Source organism: Nerophis ophidion, linkage group LG08 (genome assembly GCF_033978795.1).
Source record: "Nerophis ophidion isolate RoL-2023_Sa linkage group LG08, RoL_Noph_v1.0, whole genome shotgun sequence".
In the NCBI taxonomy this organism is placed as follows: Eukaryota; Metazoa; Chordata; class Actinopteri; order Syngnathiformes; family Syngnathidae; genus Nerophis; species Nerophis ophidion.
Window position 1 is genome coordinate 7,244,696 of NC_084618.1, and position 13,112 is coordinate 7,257,807.

Genomic DNA, 13,112 nt, shown 5'->3' on the forward strand with positions numbered 1-13,112 from the left:
TCGTGATCGTTAAAAAAAGGGGGGACGGGGAGCGGTACCTTTTTTAAAGGCGGTATAGTACCGAATATGATTCATTAGTGTCGCTGTACTATACTAGTACCGGTATAACGTACAAATCTACCTCGACCAGTACAGTGGAACCCCAATTTACGCGGTTAAACGGTTCCTGAACAGGGTTTGTTGTTAGAAAAGTTTGTATATTAAAGCATTTTTTTCCCATTAGAATAATGACTTTTCGGTACTTTTCTATCAATTAATCAATGATTATTTACATAGCCCTAAATCACAAGTGTCTCAAAGGGCTGCACAAGCCACAATGACTTCTTCGGTTCAGATCCCGGATAAGGGCAAGGAAAAACTCACAACCCAGTGGGATGTCAATGTGAATAACTATGAGAAACCTTGGAGAGGACCGCAGATATGGGTGTTTATAACTGTACTCTGTGATTGTGTGCTGCCGAACATGCTCCCCTGCTTGTAAATCAAGCAATTTCATGACGTAAGGACGACGCGCCGTCTTGCTCGTTAAAAAAAGGGGGGTGGGGAGCGGTACCTTTTTTAGAGGCGGTATAGTACCGAATATTATTCATTATTATCGCGGTACTATACTAGTACCGGTATATCGTACAAATCTACCTCGACCAGTACAGTGGAACCTCAATTTACGCGGTTAAACGGTTCCTGAACAGGGTTTGTTGTTAGAAAAGTTTGTATATTGAAGCATTTTTTCCCCATTAGAATAATGACTTTTCGGTACTTTTCTATCAATTAATCAATGATTATTTACATAGCCCTAAATCACAAGTGTCTCAAAGGGCTGCACGAGCCACAACGACTTCTTCGGTTCAGATCCCGGATAAGGGCAAGGAAAAACTCACAACCCAGTGGGATGTCAATGTGAATGACTGTGAGAAACCTTGGAGAGGATCGCAGATGTGGGTGTTTATAACGGTACTCTGTGATTGTGTGCTGCCGAACATGCTCCCCTGCTTGTAAATCAAGCAATTTCATGACGTAAGGACGAGGCGCCGTTTTGCTCGTTAAAAAAAAGGAGGGCAGGGAGCGGTACTTTTTCAGAGGCGGTATTCATTAGTGTCGCGGTACTATACTAGTACCGGTATAACGTACAAATCTACCTCGACCAGTACAGTGGAAACCCAATTTACGCGGTTAAACGGTTCCTGAACAGGGTTTGTTGTTATTAAAGTTTGTATATTGAAGCATTTTTTTTCCCCATAAGAATAATGACTTTCAGCCTCGACAAAAGTCCATATTTTAGTGAAAGTTTGTACACTTTGAACTTGTGTTGTCCCGATACCAACATTTTTTTGATACTTTTCTATCAATCAAGCAATGATTATTTCCATAGCCCTAAATCACAAGTGTCTCAAAGGGCTGCACGAGCCACAACGACTTCTTCGGTTCAGATCCCGGATAAGGGCAAGGAAAAACTCACAACCCTGTGGGATGTCAATGTGAATGACTGTGAGAAACCTTGGAGAGGACGGCAGATATGGGTGTTTATAACGGTACTCTGTGACTGTGCGCTGCCGAACATGCTCCCCTGCTTGTAAAACCAGCAATTCCACGACGTGACGAATATAACGCCGTCATGCTTGTTAAAAAAAAGGGGAGTGGCGAGCGGTACGTTTTTTAGAGGCGGTATAGTACCGAATATTATTCATTATTATCGCGGTACTATACTAGTACCGGTATAACGTACAAATCTACCTCGACCAGTACAGTGGAACCTCAATTTACGTGGTTAAACGGTTCCTGAACAGGGTTTGTTGTTAGAAAAGTTTGTATATTGAAGCATTTTTTTTTCCATAAGAATAATGACTTTCAGCCTGGACAAAAGTCCATATTTTAGTGAAAGTTTGTACACTTTGAACTTGTGTTGTCCCGATACCAAAATTATTTTGATACTTTTCTATCAATCAATTAATATTTATTTACATAGCCCTAAATCACAAGTGTCTCAAAGGGCTGCACGAGCCACAACGACATCTTCGGTTCAGATCCCGGATAAGGGCAAGGAAAAACTCACAACCCTGTGGGATGTCAATGTGAATGACTATGAGAAACCTTGGAGAGGACCGCAGATATGGGTGTTTATAACGGTACTCTGTGATTGTGTGCTGCCGAACATGCTCCCCTGCTTGTAAAACCAGCAATTTCACGACGTGATGAAGATAACGCCGTCATGCTCGTTAAAAAAAGGGGGAGTGGGGAGCGGTACCTTTTTTAGAGGCGGCATAGTACCGAATATGATTCATTATTATCGCGGTACTATACTAGTACCGGTATATCGTACAAATCTACCTCAACCAGTACAGTGGAACCTCAATTTACGCGGTTAAACGGTTCCTGAACAGGGTTTGTTGTTAGAAAAGTTTGTATATTGAAGCATTTTTTTCCCATTAGAATAATGACTTTCAGCCTCGACAAAAGTCCATATTTTAGTGAAAGTTTGTACACTTTGAACTTGTGTTGTCCCCATACCAACATTTTTTTGATACTTTTCTATCAATCAATCAATGTTTATTTATATAGCCTTAATAACAAGTGTCTCAAAGGGCTGCACGAGCCACAACGACATCTTCGGTTCAGCACCCTCATAAGGGCAAGGAAAAACTCACAACCCAGTGGGATGTCAATGTGAATGACTATGAGAAACCTTGGAGAGGACCGCAGATATGGGTGTTTATAACGGTACTCTGTGACTATGCACTGCCGAACATGCTCCTCTGCTCGTAAAACCAGCAATTTTTGAAAGTTTTTACACTTTGAACTTGTGTTGTCCCCATACCAATATTTTAGTACCAGTACCAAAAATGATTTTGATACTTTTCGGTACTTTTCGATACTCTTTTAAATAAAGGGAACCACAAAAAAATGTTAGGGTACATTAAACATATGTTTCTTTTTGCAGTTGACAACTTGTATTTTATTAGTAAGCATACAAAGGTTCCTAATTTAGCTGCTGAGTAACATAATGTGTCATGTCTCATTCTATTATTTTGTCAACATTATTAAGGACAAACGGTAGAAAATTAATAATTAATCTACTTGTGCATTTTCTGTTAATATCTGCTTACTTTCTCTTTGAACATGTTCTATCTACACTTCTGTTAAAATGTAATAATCACTTATTCTTCTGTTGTTTGGATACTTTACATCAGTTTTGGATGATACCACAAATTTAGGTATCGATCCGATACCAAGGATCGATACCTACAGGATCATACTTTGGTCATATTTGAAGATCTCATGTGTCCAGGGACATATTTCCTGACTTTATAAACAATAATATACATAGAAGATTTTGTGATGCTAAAAAATATCTACGTAATCATAGTAGTATCGACTAGATGCGCTCCTGTACTTGGTATCATTACAGTGGATGTCAGGTGTAGATCCACCCACGGCGTTTGTTTACATTGTGACGCCGGTGAGCTATGTTTAGCTATTCCTCGTCCTGCAGTGATAATGATACTTGTAAGAAACGTACTTAATTTGTCGCCATGGAGACCAGGATTAGTGATTTAGAAGTAGCTAAAACGCGGCTGGACTTTAGCCATGTCTTAAAGCACCTCTTCCTGGGGGTGTTTCGGTGTTATAACTTAACCTTTATCGTTAGTTTTTAAGCCAACATGTGTCCGTTCTCCCTATTCTTGTCTACTCACTGTGTCTGCTTGTAAGTACTCTGTGATTGTGCACTGCCGAACATGCTCCTCTGCTCGTACTTTTTAGAGGCGGTATAGTACCGAATATGATTCATTAGTATATTGGTACTATACTAATACCGGTATACCTTACAACCCTACACGGGAGTAATCACCCGTGATTATTCATGATTAATCCATATTCCCACCCACGATGGATGTGCTGCCGGGTACAAAATGGCTGTGCTGTGAGGTGAATGAAACCTTCGTACGCGGAGACAAGGTTCATTCGGTGTGGAGTTCTGGGTTTGTAAACGGAGGTCCCACTGGTCTAAACCTTTGTTTACACTGCACATTGACCCCTCGCCAGGACCTATTGGGGATCAATAGCTATCGATCGGCGTCATTTTCTCCAAATACACAGTGTGTCAGTTACCAAAGCAACCGGGTGTTGTTGACCTCATCTGATGGCCGAACTGTAAATGCTCGGAGGCTCCGCTTTTTAATGCAAAATCTCCAAAGTTGTCCCCTTAGGGGGTTAGATGCTTTCCATCCCAATGCATGCTTAAGGATGCCATAAATTGCGGGTGTTGTCATAGGCTTTAGATGGCAGTCGTGGGAGTGGGGGCCTTGTGCCATTCTGTGTGTTTGCACATGTCCATCAGACCGTGTCCTGAGGTGAAACGCTCAACGCTGTCTGACTCCCCGAGAGGGTTTTTTTAAGATGCTGGAACCAGTGTGACTCCAGTGCTGGGAAATGAAACCAGTGCCAGTCTGCAATATGTGCATGATGAAAAAATATGTCTGGGGGGGCCAAGGTGTATGTGTGTGTACATGATATGTACACATTTAGCTGTAAAAAAAAACAACTGCTGTACAGTATGTGTGTTTGGGTCCCCTCTTTTCCAGAAACACTAATACCAAAAAGTCACAATGTCCGATAGAGTTCTAAAAACGTTATGACAGACTACATAAAAAAAATGGAATGGAATTATACAGTTTTTTACTGAATGGGACACCCAGAATCTATTTAAAAATAAAGGAAGTGGGATTTACAATATTAACTATGAACAATAAAACACTGAATATAAAAAACATTTTAAATGTTGTAAAGAAAAACACACTTTTAGATGAGAAATATTGTATAAAAACAATACAATAGAACAGAGCTGGGCAAATATTTTGACTCGGGGGCCATATTGAGAGAAAAAAATGTGTCTGAGGGGGGCCAAGGTGTATGTGTGTATAAATGATATGTACACATTTAGCTGTAAAAATCTGTTGTACAGTATGTGTGTTTGGGTCCCCTCTTTTCCCGAAACACTAATACCAAAAAGTCACAATGTCCGATAGAGTTCTAAAAACGTTACGACAGACTACATAAAAAAACCCAGAATGGAATTATACAGTTTTTTACTGAATGGGACACCCAGAATCTATACAAAAATAGAGAAAGTGGAATTTACAATTTTAACTATGAACAATAAAACACTGAATATTAACAACATTTTAGCTGTTATGAAGAAAAACACACTTTTAAATGAGAAATATTTTGTTTAAAAACAATACAATAGAACAGAGCTGGGCAAATATTTTGACTCGGGGGCCATTTTGAGAGAAAAATGTGTCTGGGGCGACCAATGTGTATGTGTGTATAAATTATATATACACATTTAGCTGTAAAAACCTGTTGTACAGTATGTGTGTTTGGGTCCCCTCTTTTCCAGAAACACTGATACCAAAAAGTCACAATGTCTGATAGAGTTCTAAAAACCTTATGACGGACCACCCTAAAAAAACGGAATGGAATTATACAGTTTTTTACTGAATGGGACACCCAGAATCTATATAAAAATAGAGAAAGTGGAGTCATCGGTGGCGGCGATGACCAAGAAGAACGTGGATCAATCAATCAATCATGACACTTTATGTACATATCTATATAATATATATAAATATATAATATTTACATATTTATATAATATGTAACTACAAGCTCCATTCACAGACAGAGTCCCATTGTTTTTATGAGCGGTCGAGCGAGTCAAAAGCCGGGAAAAAAAAAATTTTTTTTTTTTTTTTTTGTGGCGGCCGTAATTTTTTCATGGCAGGCCGCCACAAATAAATGAATGTGTGGGAAACCCTGACTTTTTTTTTTTAATGCACACAGATCAATGGTCCGTCACAATGCTAATGAAGCAAACCGGAGCATCCTTGGGAGTCGTATAACGCCGTCGCACAGGTGCGCCATCCGTTGTGGCGAATCCATCCTGATTAGCGCATCCAGCTGTTGCGTTCGCCGCGCGTCAGACGGCTGAGCTAGTTAGTCATTCCTGAGAGCCGTGGGGTGGGGTGGGGGGGCTAACAGGTGCGGGGGGAACGACACGCATAGACGGCCCCGGGAATCGGTCCTACGGTGAGCGGCGTTTTTGTTCACCAGCCAGCGACCGGGCGAAGTTGTGTCCCGCCGATGGCATGTAGCATGGCGATAAGGTTGCCATGGCGACTATCTCCGGCGCAAGGAGGGGAAAACAAACCCCACCTCAGGTAAAAACCCTCACCAACGCGACTCATCTCCGTCCAGGTTCACACTTCAACCAGGCCGGCATTTTTCCTAAACCGCTGCCTTTCATTCGTTTTCCTCCCTCTTGTTGCCTAAAAAGGTTTGAAAGGGTATTCGTGAGTTTGTTAAAGGCCGACTGAAAGCCACTACTAGCGACCACGCAGTCTGGTAGTTTATATATCAATGATGAAATATTAACATTGCAACACATGCCAATACGGCCTTTTTAGTTTACTAAATTGCAATTTTAAATTTCCCGCAAGGTATCCTGTTGAAATCGTCACGGTATGATGACGCGTGCGCGTGACGTCACGGATTGTAGCGGACATGTTGTTCCAGCCCCAATCCCAGCTATATAATTCCACAGTATTCTGGACATCTGCGTTGCTGAATCTTTTGCAATTTGTTAAATTAATAATGGAGACGTCAAAGAAGAAAGACGTAGGTGGGAAGCGGTGTATTGCAGCCGCCTTTAGCAACACAAACACAGCCGGTGTTTCCTTGTTTGCATTCCCGAAAGATGACGGTGAAGCTTTACTATGGAACAGAGCGGTCAAATTGTATGGCTATGTAAAAAAAGGTGTATATGGCTATATAAAAAGGTGTATATAGCTATGTAAAGAAGGTGTATATGGCTATATAAAAAGGTGTATACGGCTATGTAAAAACGGTGTATATCGTTATGTAAAAAAGGTGTATACAGCTATGTAAAAAAGGTGTATATCGTTATGTAAAAAAGGTGTATACAGCTATGTAAAAAAAGGTGTATAGGGCTATGTAAAAAAGGTGTATATGGTTATGTAAAAAAGGTGTATACGGCTATGTAAAAAAGGTGTATAGGGCTATGTAAAAAAGGTGTATATGGTTATGTAAAAAAGTGTATACGGCTATGTAAAAAAAGGTGTATACGGCTATGTAAAAAGGTGTATACGGTTATGTAAAAAATGTGTATACGGCTATAAAAAAAAGGTGTATACGGTTATGTAAAAAATGTGTATACAGCTATGTAAAAAAAGGTGTATACAGCTATATAAAAAGGTGTATACGGTTATGTAAAAAAGGTGTATACGGTTATGTAAAAAAGGTGTATAGAGCTATGTAAAAAAGGTGTATACGGTTATGTAAAAAAGGTGTATACAGCTATGTAAAAAAGGTGTATAAGGTTATGTAAAAAAGGTGTATACAGCTATGTAAAATAGGTGCATACGGTTATGTAAAAAAGGTGTATACGGCTATAAAAAAGGTGTATGCGGTTATGTAAAAAAGGTGTATACGGCTATGTAAAAAGGAACTATGGTTATGTAAAAAAAGGTGTATACAGCTATGTAAAAAAGTTGCATACGGTTATGTAAAAAAGGTGTATACGGCTATAAAAAAGGTGTATGCGGTTATGTAAAAAAGGTGTATACGGCTATGTAAAAAGGAACTATGGTTATGTAAAAAAAGGTGTATACAGCTATGTAAAAAAGTTGTATACGGCTATGTAAAAAAGGTACATACGGCTATGTAAAAAAAGGTGTATAGGGCTATGTAAAAAGGTGTATATGGTTATGTAAAAAAGGTGTATACGGCTATGTAAAAAAAGGTGTATACGGCTATGTAAAAAAGGTGTATATGTTATGTAAAAAGGTGTATATGGTTATGTAAAAAAGGTGTATACGGCTATGTAAAAAAAGGTGTATACGGCTATGTAAAAAAGGTGTATATGTTATGTAAAAAAGGTGTATACGGCTATGTAAAAAAGGTGTATATGTTATGCAAAAAAGGTGTATACGGCTATGTGAAAAAGGTGTATATGGTTATGTAAAAAGGGTGTATACAGCTATGTAAAAAAGGTGTATATGGTTATGTAAAAAAGGTGTATACAGCTATGTAAAAAAGGTGTATACAGCTATGTAAAAAAGATGTATACAGCTGTGTAAAAAGGTGTATACAGCTATGTAAAAAAGGTGTATATGGTTTTGTAAAAAAGGTGTATACAGCCATGGAAAAAAGTTGTATACAGCTTTGCAAAAAAAGGTGTATACAGCTATGTAAAAAAGGTGTATATGGTTATGTAAAAAAGGTGTATATGGTTATGTAAAAAAGGTGTATACAGCTATGTAAAAAGTTGTATACAGCTATGTAAAAAAAGGTGTATACAGCTATGTAAAAAGTTGTATACAGCTATGTAAAAAAGGTGTATATGGTTATGTAAAAAAGGTGTATACAGCCATGGAAAAAAGTTGTATACAGCTTTGCAAAAAAGGTGTATACAGCCATGGAAAAAAGGTGTATACAGCTATGTCAAAAAGGTGTATATGGTTATGTAAAAAGGTGTATATAGCTATGTAAAAAAGGTGTATATGGGTATGTAAAAAAGGTGTATACGGCTATGTAAAAAAAGTGTATGCGGCTTTGTAAAAAAAGTGTACACAGCTATGTAAAAAAGGGGTATATGGTTATGTAAAAAGGTGTATATGGTTATGTAAAAAATGTGTTTACGGCTATGTAAAAAAAGGTGTATACGGCTATGTAAAAAAAGGTGTATACGGCTATGTAAAAAAGGTGTATATGTTATGTAAAAAATGTGTATACGGCTATGTAAAAAAGGTGTATACGGTTATGTAAAAAGTTGTATACAGCTATGTAAAAAAGGTGTATATGGTTATGTAAAAAAGGTGTATACGGTTATGTAAAAAGTTGTATACAGCTATGTAAAAAAGGTGTATATGGTTATGTAAAAAAGGTGTATACAGCCATGGAAAAAAGTTGTATACAGCTTTGCAAAAAAGGTGTATACAGCTATGTAAAAAAGGTGTATATGGTTATGTAAAAAAGGTGTATACAGCCATGGAAAAAAGGTGTACACAGCTATGTAAAAAAGGTGTATATGGTTATGTAAAAAAGGTGTATATGGTTATGTAAAAAAGGTGTATACAGCTATGTAAAAAGTTGTATACAGCTATGTAAAAAAAGGTGTATACAGCTATGTAAAAAGTTGTATACAGCTATGTAAAAAAGTTGTATACAGCTATATAAAAAGGTGTATATGGTTATGTAAAAAAGGTGTATACAGCCATGGAAAAAAGTTGTATACAGCTTTGCAAAAAAGGTGTATATGGTTATGTAAAAAAGGTGTATACAGCCATGGAAAAAAGTTGTATACAGCTTTGCAAAAAAGGTGTATACAGCTATGTAAAAAAGGTGTATATGGTTATGTAAAAAAGGTGTATACAGCCATGGAAAAAGGTGTATACAGCTATGTAAAAAAGGTGTATATGGCTATGTAAAAAAGGTGTATATGGTTATGTAAAAAAGGTGTATACAGCCATGGAAAAAAGGTGTATACAGCTATGTAAAAAGAGGTGTATACGGCTATATAAAATTGGTGTTACTACCATATAAGATCCGTTAATGAAATGCCTTCAAGTGCTCATACTTGGATGGGAGTGTTGTTTTCCTTGAAGGAAACTCCGCTCCTGGAGCTCATCAAAGCATCAGCTGTGAAGCATTGGTTGATTGATTGAGAAGTTTCTCGACATCTTAAAGAATTGCAACGCTTTAAAAAGGCAAATGGATGGCACAAAAAAGCCAAATGGCTTGTTTCCATGGTGATCCATCACTTTCATTGTATGCTATTTAGGACCAGGGAAGGCAGATCTGTGACCCTTGACCCCGCCCAGCCTGCAGGTCCCCGTCTCATGTTTTCATGCGAGGGGGAGGACATTTGTGATCATTACTACCACTTTTACTTCGTCCTCCTCCCTTCGGCTTGGATTAGAGATGCTGTGATCTTGTTAGATAATGTTTTAATCAGATTTTTATTCATGACGGGTTTCACTTGATGCCCGCGTAATTACCTTCATCAATTACTTAGGCCTCGCGGCAGCACGTTTCCAGGCCATATATTACATCATCGTGACACACCCTTTAGTCATTATTTGCCAAGGGACAAGCGGTAGAAAATGGATGAATGTGAAATATAGGAAATATGATGCACAATGTAAAAAAAACTATCGTGTTTAATTTCTAAAACATCAACTCCTTATAACCTAATTTAGGTATTCATTTTGGTTGCTATTTTATTTTTTGTACATGGTGTATTGGTATGTGTGACCAGTAGATGGCAGTCAAACATAAGAGAGACGTGTGCACCGCCTGTTCAATAAACGACGCCGGCAAGTAACCCGTAAGCAAGCGACACCAACACTTTGATGTTTCATTGAGAATGTAGGACATCACACACGGCGCTCGAAAAAAATCTGTTGAAATGTTTCAGTACGACTTTGGTAAGCTCCGAAACCGCACCGTCTGATGGAATGTGGAGCATTACGGCTGCCATAGTCAGACGTACCGTGCTTCAACATCTGGGTATTATTACCGAAGTCAGTACGACTTTGGTAAGCTACGAAGCCGAACCGCTCGATGGAATGTGGAGCATTACGGCTACCATAGTCAGACGTACTGTGCTTCAAAATTCGGGTAATTATATGGTGTGTGTATAAAGACCCCAAAACGGCACCAACTAGGAGACATTCTATCTGGCGTTTTGTTTCGACCCAATATGCAAAACCCACTTTTCTTACCACAGCACGTTTCCAGCTTTATATTCCATAATCTTGACACACCCTTAAGATTCGTATTGTATTTTCCCAAAGAGCCAACCTATAGAAAGTCGTCTCGGTTCTGCTTTAGAGTAGTCCGTGCACAGCTTGTATAGGAGTACAGAATCTTAACTATTTGTGTGCCATGCGTCCACACCACCCGGGGGGGGGGGGTGGAGAGGAATGCCAAAGGAGCTTCCCCCTTGCACGGTGTACTTCCTTTCATCGGTCCCAATGGCGCTAATCTCCCAAAAAGCAAGCGGGCCGTCGCCTCTCCCGTCTGTCTTCCCCATCTGTGATGCCGCATGGGCCGCTGGCTCCATGGCGATGGGCGGGCGGAGCGGAGCGAGAGAACGAGCCGCAACCCCGAAGACAAAGTCGTTATCGGCGCCATCGTTTTGTCGCGGTGGACCTGGAATTGCGGAACCGATCCGGATGCGAACAGAACGGTGGCGGTGTGTGATAGGGGAGTGTAACGCTACTTGTGTCTGTAATGTGATTGTCGTCACATGCAACACACGAGGTGAGGGACAGGAAGTGGAGCTGCCTCGCCGTGTTAGTCACGCGTCTACTACTCGGGGAAAGGGATACCTCGGAATAGGACTTTAATTGGTTCCGGGACGCAGGGAAAACTGTAATGCGGAACGGCGTTGACGACTGAAATGAATTAAATTCAATTTAAGAGGCGCTTGTCCTCAAAACAGCACACTTTTAAACGGAGTGCATGTCTTTTAAAAATAAAAGCATATGATGAATGTTGTATAAAAGACCTTATAGAATACAACAGAGGTGTCAAATTCGTTTTTATTGAGGGTCACGTCGCAGAGAGGCTTATAACTGTGAGTATTTCCCCCAGGGATCAATAAAATACTTTCTATTCTATTCTTATATATTGATACAAATGGGTATATATTTATATACGTACACTGTAAATATAAAAATAAAAACTTTACAATTTGATGTATAATAACTGCTTGACTACCAGACTTTTACCATAAAATGTGTGGTATATATGTATATATATATATATATATATATATATACATATATATATATATATATATATATGTGTGTATATATGTATATATATATATATATGTATATATATATATGTATGTGTGTGTGTGTATGTGTATATATATATAAATCCATCCATACATTTTCTACTGCTTATTCCCTTATATATGTATGTATATGTGTGTATGTATATATGCAGTATATATATATGTATGTATATATATATATGAATATATATATGTATATATATATTTGTATATATATGTGTATATATATATATATATTTGTATATATATGTGTATATATATATATATTTAAATATATGTATGAGTGTGTGTGTATAACACATATATATATACACACATATATATCACATATATATGTGTGTATATATATTTTTTCCACAGCACATTACTGTATATGTATATATACTGTGTATATATGTTATATATACAGTATGTGTGTGTGTGTTTGTGTGTGTGCGTGCGTGCGCGTGTGTGTGTGTTATATATACATCACATATATGTGTGTGTGTGTGTATATGTATACATCACATATGTGTGTGTATATATATATGTGTGTTATATATAACACACATATATATGTGTTTTTATATATATATATATATATATATATATATATATTTGTTATATAAATGTATATCTCTCATATATATGTATAACATTTATATATACATATATATATGTATATATAACATATGTAACACATATATAACACATATACAACACATATACATACATATATATGTATAACACACACACATATATATATATATAACACATATATCAATATGTATGTATACACACACACACGTGTTTTTTATATATATATATATATATATATATATATATATGTATATATATATATGTGTATATATATATACATATATATAAAACACACATATATACAGTATATATATCTAATGCTGACGCTGTATCAATCCGTTGTGTTGAAAAAGGAGCTGAGCCGGAAGGCAAAGCTCTCAATTTACCGGTCAATCTACGTTCCCATCCTCACCTATGATAATGAGCTTTGGGTCATGACCGAGGCAGGGCTCGCCCTTAGAGAGAGGGTGAGGAGCCAGATGAGGTGGTTCGGCCATCTGGTCAGGATGCCACCCGAACACCTCCTAGGGCACGTCCAACCGGTAGCAGGCCACGGGGAAGACCCAGGACACGTTGGGAAGACTATGTCTCCCGGCTGGCCTGGGAACGCCTCGGGATCCCCCGGGAAGAGCTAGACGAAGTGGCTGGGGAG

The 13,112-nt window shown here is 38.2% G+C and overlaps 1 protein-coding gene across 2 annotated transcripts in view; it reads left to right on the plus strand.

The window, feature by feature from the left end:
• The window catches only part of ctbp2l (C-terminal binding protein 2, like), a 343,339-nt gene that overhangs the window by 183,357 nt on the left and 146,870 nt on the right, over positions 1 to 13,112 (plus strand). The gene's annotated exons all lie outside the window — the stretch shown is intronic.